Here is a 7,500-nt window from a genome sequence, read left to right as displayed (position 1 = left end):
GGATCGGAGATCTGTGTGCTCTGTGAGCCTTTCTTTCAGCTTGCTACTGAGTGTGTGAATGTGTGCGTGTGTGTTTTTCTGCTTGCGCTTGTTCCCGGTGTTTGACAATGAGATTAGACCTGCGCAGTGATTTTACAGGAGGACTTCTCTCGTCGCTTGCGCGCCAGAGCCGATCTCCTGCGTGCTGTTGAGCTGCACCTGGAGTGCGCACCTGGCTCTGAGCCTTCCATGCCAACAAGCGAAGTGGATGAAATCAACACCAAACCAAAACACAAACGTTTTTGACTCCTTTACCTCACGGATATTGTAGCTTTTTTTCTCTCCTGCCAAAACAAAAATTGATTTTGTCCCTGGACTTCACTGGAGTGAAAACTCTACATTGCAACTGGAGAAGAAACACCAACTGACTACATGAGAGGTGAGGCCATATACTTTTCCCTCTCCCTTTAAAGAGTAACTGACAGGTCTCTATCCCAGTACTCAACTACGTGTACTGGAAGCTTTAATTGCTGTTTAAAAGTAAAACACTGGGTGAAATGTCACATGGGGGGGCTTGAGTGTGAGTGCGCTTCTCACGGATTCACTGGCAGCGTTTGTGGGAATGTCCGAGAACAGATTGGCAGCACAGTTGGAGCGAGCCCCTGAGCTGCTTTAGGGCTGTCATATTTCTGCATGCGTCCTTGAAACGAAACAGTAGGCAGATGTCATGTGAGCATACAGCGGGCTCAAACTCAAAGCTTTTTAGTTGCAGGAGCCGATGCATGTGTGTGTTTGAGTGCGTGTAGGTGCCATGTGACTGAGCTCTGGGCACTGGAAAGGTTACTGCTAATTAAACCGCATTCTTTTCCGCTGAAGCACATAATGTAGGGCTCCCCCCGTCGTCCCTGGAGCAGCTGTTCCTGGCTAGGCTCTTCCAAACGCGCGGGAGGGGGGCTCTCACGCCTGCGCTCCGCTACATGCTCAGCAATCTCGCACAAATCAAAGTGACGTGCCAATTGAGAAAAGCATGGGTGAAACTTCAAGTGACTTTGTTTGTGCGCATGGGTATGAGTGTGTGTTTGTGGGAATGCCCCGTGTATTTACGCTATGTCTTACTCAGTGAGTATGTACTATGTGTAAAGGTGAGGTACACTTTAGAGTGGGCTATAGTTGGACCACAGCAACCCTTGGCACTGCCACTTCTGCCTATTATTGGCCCTCCATGGCTCCCTCTCCGCCCTCATTTATGCCTTCTCTAGGTGAAATCTGATTTGCTCCCTTTTCTGCCTTTTACTGCTTCAATGTTGCAATGCGTCTGAGAACTAACAGTTAGGGGCTTTTCTCATTGGTTAATGTTACACCCTCAGGTGTGATGGCCATGGGTATTTACATATTGAGCACCACAGGAAACCCCCCCCCCCCCAAACTAATTTCCTCCCAGGTAACCTCCCGTGTGAGGCAGGATGATGTATGAGCAGGAGGGAAAGGAGAGGAAGAGGGTGACATGGGGGAGTCTTAAAGCTTTAACTGGGCCATATAGTGAGGCCTGCCCCTGTAGATGATGCAGTTGATTGTTTGGTCTGACATAGTTTTGTTTAAGAGGGCATTAAGGAAGGGAGAAATTCTGCTTAGAGGAACACTTCTCAGAGAGTTGTAAGCCACTGCTGTAGCAATCCCCATGACAGACAATTCAAGCTGTTCAGAGAAAAATAAATATATTATGACAGCACAGGAGGCCCCGATGAACTTTTGCTTAGGTTAAGTAGTTAGGCCTTTTTGGAGTTAATTAAAGCTTGAGTAAATGTGTGTGTGTGTGTTTGTAAGTGTGCGTGTGTAAGTGTGTGCACACATGAGCTCATAGCCGAGGATGACCGGGCTGCCGCTCTCTGGCCCCCTGACCTGAACACACACACACACACACACACACACACACACACACGGCAGACTGAGTGACAGATGGCCTACCCATAATCAGAGGGAGAAAAAGAGATTTGGAGAGGGAAAGAGGAAAGGATGAGATGAGAGAGAGAGAGACAGTGAGAGAGAGCTTCTGGATGCCAACCTGTTTCTGTCTGTGCCCTCTCTCCTTTTTTTCTGCATCTTCGCACTGCCTCCCTCCCTCCCTTTCCCTCTCTCACTCCTTCTATCTTTTGCTCTGCCTGAGGGCTGAATGTCATATATACAATCTGTCGCACGTTAATGTGAATGAACTGATTGCCACTATTCTCTTCATGGGTAAAATCTCTTCGTTACACTCATGGGTGCTTCTGAAAGACGCTCAGTCCCCATCAACAGTCAACCCACCAACACACACACAGACACACACAGAGACACACACAGAGACACACACACACACACACATACACACACACACACACACACACACACACACACACACTCCGCTAGCCCTGGGGCTTGCAGACTCTTAATTCTAATGGATTCTCCATGCACTCCCCTCTGACGGAGTCGAGTGTGTGATTAGGAGCAAATTTACAGCCCATGGACACACACAATGAGAAATAAATAACCTGTTTACCTGAATGAGCTCTTGCATTTCTGAGGGACCCTAATGGAAAAGCTTGCCACAGGGCCTGCACCACTAATATCATAACTGGCCTTATGTTTAGAGATGAGTTACGCAACGCAAATGTTTCCCGAGCTCTGCTGAGCAACTGTTGAGGTCAGCCTGAGTCATCTTGAGTATTATTAATACAAAAAATCCTGTTTTTTTCCCCTGTGCATTGAAAAAAAAACGTAATTATTCACACAGTGGAATGTTTAAGGGGCTGAAGTGGTTTGGAGCTGTCAGAGGCATTATGCAACACGATGCTGGAAGATGGAAATCAATACGCGCTGAGTTGCTGGACCAACTTTCCACCCACGCGCATCTGTGACTACAGCGTTCGGGCCCCGCGCACACGTGATCATACCGACTCAGCTCCGTGCTGCTCCCACCACCAGCAGAGAGATCAAGACCACAAGCAGACAGCTTCCATACCAGCAGCCAGCGTTGAGAAAAACTGTATCTCTCCTCTCTACTCTCTAAGTGCATAATCATATTCTAGTGCTTTACAAAAACACAGCGCGTGAATACAACAGGAGGATGCTCTGATGTATGGGGAGTGACGTGTAGGAGTGACTCATTAAGTAAAGAGCCAGGCCAAGTGCTGTTGATTGATTACGCCCTCAGTGGTTGTTTGTCCAGTCTGTTGATTACTCCCCTCTCCAACCATTTGCTGTGATTTACAGAGACCCAGGATGGGCAGAAATAAGCGTGACTCAAACTCGTTGATGGTGGATCTTACTTTTATAGTAACTTTATACTGCAGTCGCCGTGATTTATGGGACACACTAAAAGTCCATGTCGCTGTTGTTACATGTGCAGTTATTTCATTAGATGGCTGAGTTGTTAGTGTTGGCATGCAATGTGCTGGTGTTGGGCTGGGCTGGGCTTTGATCGAGATGAATAAATGGGGAAACAGTGCTTTGGATTAAATATTTAGATAAACTTCTGCATGAAATATTTAGCCCCTAACTGCTTTTGTTCCCTCACGGTACAAGAAAGTGACATCAAGCTAGAACAGAAACCTTGTCGGTACAACGCATTCACTCTGACTTTCATTTAACATTGATGCAACATTGTGTGCACTTGACACAAAATACTTCACGGAGTACTCGCCATGGCTCACTGAGTTTGAGCAGATTTTTGTAAAGCACATCAGCACACAATCACACAGGAGCACAATCAGAAAATGACTTTTCAAACAGCGCAAACTTACTTTGCAAATAGCGCAAACATACTCAGCAAATCAACAAAAGTGAAAGGGACACTTTTTAAACCTGTGGCCTATAGATCTTTTTGGGTCCAAGTTTTTTCTAAGGACAATTCACAATCGAAATGGGTTAGAGTTAGAACGCTAAACCCGGTGACAGCAAAACAGGCTTGTCAGTAGCGAACATGGAGAGATCCCTACAGGGATACACCTGCATCTGTTTACCTCAATAACTGTAAAGAAACTGTAGAAAATGACTGTTTTTACTGTCAGTGTTTAAGCTTTTCCTCTTTCGGTCTATGACATAGTACCGCATTCAGATAGTGCTGCAGCTGAGGTAAACAGACAGATCTCTGTATCTCTGTGGGGATCCTTTCCATGTCGCCAGACCCTTATAATAACATTTACGAGCCTGTCAGTGGCTAAAACTATCAGTTAACTTTGACGTGCTGACTTGCCCCATAAGTTTCCATCGTATAGCCATTTTGTGATTACTGGTTTTTAACTCAATACTGGACCGATATCACTAATTGTCCTTAGCAAAAATATCTAAAAAATAAGGTCCAAGTTGAAAAGTCCCAAAGACGTGTCACCCTTGTCAGATTCACTGAGTGAAAGGGTGGAGAAAAGGAGAATATGTTAGCCTGTCCAATATGACACCCACTCACCCCTCCCTGTCATTGTTTTCTTTTCACATGACCTCTCACTCCTCCTTTAACCCTTTGAGTTTAGCCAAGAGCAGGGGGTAATGGCTGGGGGGTGGGGATAATGTGGTGTGACCAGTGGTGGAGCTGGATGAAGGGTGAAGTTAGAAGACATTTTCCCCCCGGCAGGAATGGCCCCCTTATCGGCCCTGTCAGCCTTTCTGTTTCTAACGAGTGACGTAGCCTAATATTTTGCAATGTCAATTCCGAGCACAACAAGGCAGCACCAACATTAGATTTTCTAGATAACATCAGGATAACCTCCAGGTAGAGTACATAGTTGAATGTTGCAATCAGGTTTTGCCCTCGAAAACGACACTGAAAGTGGTCCTACAGGGGCAGGTCATGCAGTGGAAAACCGCCTAAGGTGCCGGCCATCCTAAAACAGTCTACGACTTCCTGCAGTGGAAAGGCGCCTAGAGAGGCCGGTGGCTAAGGTCAAGGCTTTTGTCTCTGAGAGGTGCGATTCAATCATTTCTGTTCACATGTATGCACACAGAAACACATAGATGGGGGATGGGGAGCTTAGCTGCTCTAGGTGCCGACACTAATGGTACTAACAGTGAGGGGGCTGAGGGGCAGAGAGAGGAAAGCTCTTATCTGGAAGGCGACGTGCTTCCAATTCAAGATATGATGCTTATCAGCACTGTATAGGACACTCCACAGAGATACTTGACCGTGTTGTCTTGATGCACTACCTCCTCTCTTTGTGTGTGACCCTAATGTGGATGTCACAGATATTCACACATGTGTGTTTAGTCCAAGGCTGCACTGGTTGTTTGACTGCCTCTTGTTGTGAGGAGCCCACATGAGAGGACCAGAGAACCATCCACCGCTGTGTTCTGGGCTTCATCCAGATAGCTGACGGCCCTCCAGTTCATTCCCGTGTGTATTCCCAATGTGCAGGTTTCGCTCCTGCACAGGGGTTGGAGCAGATCAGCGTTATCTTTCAACGGTGCATTCCTGAAATACACCAGAAAGCAGCATTAGACAGGATTATTCATCACTTTCAGAGAGAAGGCACTATACTTAGCTTTGCTTCATTTTCCTCATCATCGACAAGCAGATGAGGAATGAAGATGGCCTCTCAGTAGGAGACCTGTGGGGCGTGGAGAAATGTCTCCCTTGGGGGGGCTTTAAAGGAATTGGGATTGAACCATCAAGCCTCAGAAAAAGGGCCTTTGGTTTACTGAGGAATGGCTTATTGGCTATTATTACTACTTTATGGTTATATCGTTGTGTTAAATAATGTTTCAGCCTATGAGACCGGTATGTTTTATGATTCCAGTGCTTTTGATGCACACACACATACACACACTCTCTCTCTCTCACTCTCTCTCTCTCTCTCTCTCTCTCTCTCTCTCTCTCTCTCTCTCTCTTCACTCTCTAATAATTTATCGTCTACACTTCCCACTCTGGTTTACCCATTTCCCAGAGCCTCTTTGCTTTGGCACTCCTGCCAGATCTGAGGTGCGATTTCTTCCTAAAAAAAAATTCTGCGAATTGCATGACAGGTAGGCTCAGGCCGAGACACGTTGTTGCTGACTAAAATTAAATATGCAGTAAGGTCATGAAGAGCTACCATTTTTTTAAAGGTCAGTATTTCTAGATGGAATGACAGCTTTATGTGTGTTTACATGCCAGGGGTATTAACGAACCGACTGAGTTGTCTCTGCGGATGCCAGAGTTGCCATGAAACGATGTGGATTAACGCAGAAGCTTTGCGTTCATCTCACCTCATCCTCTGCTCCGGCACCAATGGTCTTTTCTTTGTTTCATCCCTTCCTTGACAGCTTCCGTGCTTAATCCAGAGAATGTTCCCAAACGTTTCAGCAACATGCTCCCTCGTTCCCAGTGAGCGCAGATCAAACCACTGAGTTTTGAATCAATGTGGGGGGGGGTCAGCACAGCTCTAAAAGAAGAATCCTCCTCTGTATCGCACCTCAAAGGGAATTAGCAAAAAAACGTCTGAACTCTAGAAACTATAAATGGCATGCAGGCAGAAGAAGCGGACTGTGTTGAATGTGGACGTTTCTCTCTTGGTGCCGAGATGGGGGTGTTGAAGTAAGGTGAAGGCTTAGACAAAGGAGTGTGAACGTGTATGTGTGTGGAGATGGTAGTGGGGGACTCTCTCAGCGCATGCTGTGGCTGTTGGGGTACTGTGGCGCAAACAGGCAGCACTATTCATCTGCATCCATACATTATTAAGGCTCCATTTTGCCCACTGCTGAAGAATCAGTGCCTGGGGTGAACAGTGGGTGGAGAGGGAGAGATCTGAGGGAAACGTCTCGACTTTCTCTCTGTCTCTGTCTCAGTCTCTGTCTCTGTCTGCCGCCTTTGACTGCTGCCATGTTAGTCAGACATGTCATCACTGGGGAGAGGGAGAGGGATGCCTACTCATTACTCACTGAAATTATCTTTGTACCAAGACATTCACGATGTTAAGTAGATAAGGGCTTTGTTGGGATTCTACTGCACAGCACTGCTACTTGGATTTCAAGACAAAATACTTCTGAAAGTATTTTGAAGTAATCAAAACATATTATCAGTCTCTATCAATCAAGACGTGAGCGCTCTTCTCTCCTCTCTATATGACAGTCCCCTGAACAGGGCAAGTCTGCAATTACCCTGGTTACACCTGAGATTAACCTGCGATTGAGGTGCAAAAATCTGATCAATTCAACAAGACAGTCGCACTTTGTTTTATCCAGCCAGGAAGATCAATAGCCTTTGTCATCTGTGCTTATCTGTCCAGAGCAGCTCTTAGGACACAGCTTTATAGCCTCTCCTGTGGCCTACATGGAAGTGGAGAGAGGGTAGCCCACGGTAGAGGAGTGATAAAACTCAATAATCTCTCCATCCTGCCGCATTATGGCCGATGGTAACTCTAAGTAGCCGTTATGACCGCATAGATCTCCTTAAATGGAAGGGCTAATGGCTGCTGGGTGCTGATCTAATTTAGCCATTAGAAGCTGATGGAATTGCATTTTTTTTTTTTTACTTGAGGGAGCATTGCGAGAATGAGTGTGAGCTAAGAGTGGGTG

The 7,500-nt window shown here is 46.3% G+C and overlaps 1 protein-coding gene across 1 annotated transcript in view; it reads left to right on the top strand.

The window, feature by feature from the left end:
- large2 (LARGE xylosyl- and glucuronyltransferase 2) overlaps positions 1 to 7,500 on the top strand; it is a 32,033-nt gene that overhangs the window by 267 nt on the left and 24,266 nt on the right. The window contains exon 1 of the mRNA XM_080843239.1: positions 1 to 418. This exon is cut by the window's left edge and continues 267 nt beyond it. The gene's annotated coding sequence lies outside the window, so the exon portion shown is untranslated. The remainder of the gene's footprint in view (positions 419 to 7,500) is intronic.

The sequence above is a fragment of the Sprattus sprattus genome (genome assembly GCF_963457725.1).
Source record: "Sprattus sprattus genome assembly, chromosome: 8".
NCBI lineage: Eukaryota > Metazoa > Chordata > Actinopteri > Clupeiformes > Clupeidae > Sprattus > Sprattus sprattus.
The sequence above is the reverse complement of the archived record's forward strand: the minus strand, read 5'-3'. Positions and strand labels throughout refer to the sequence as shown.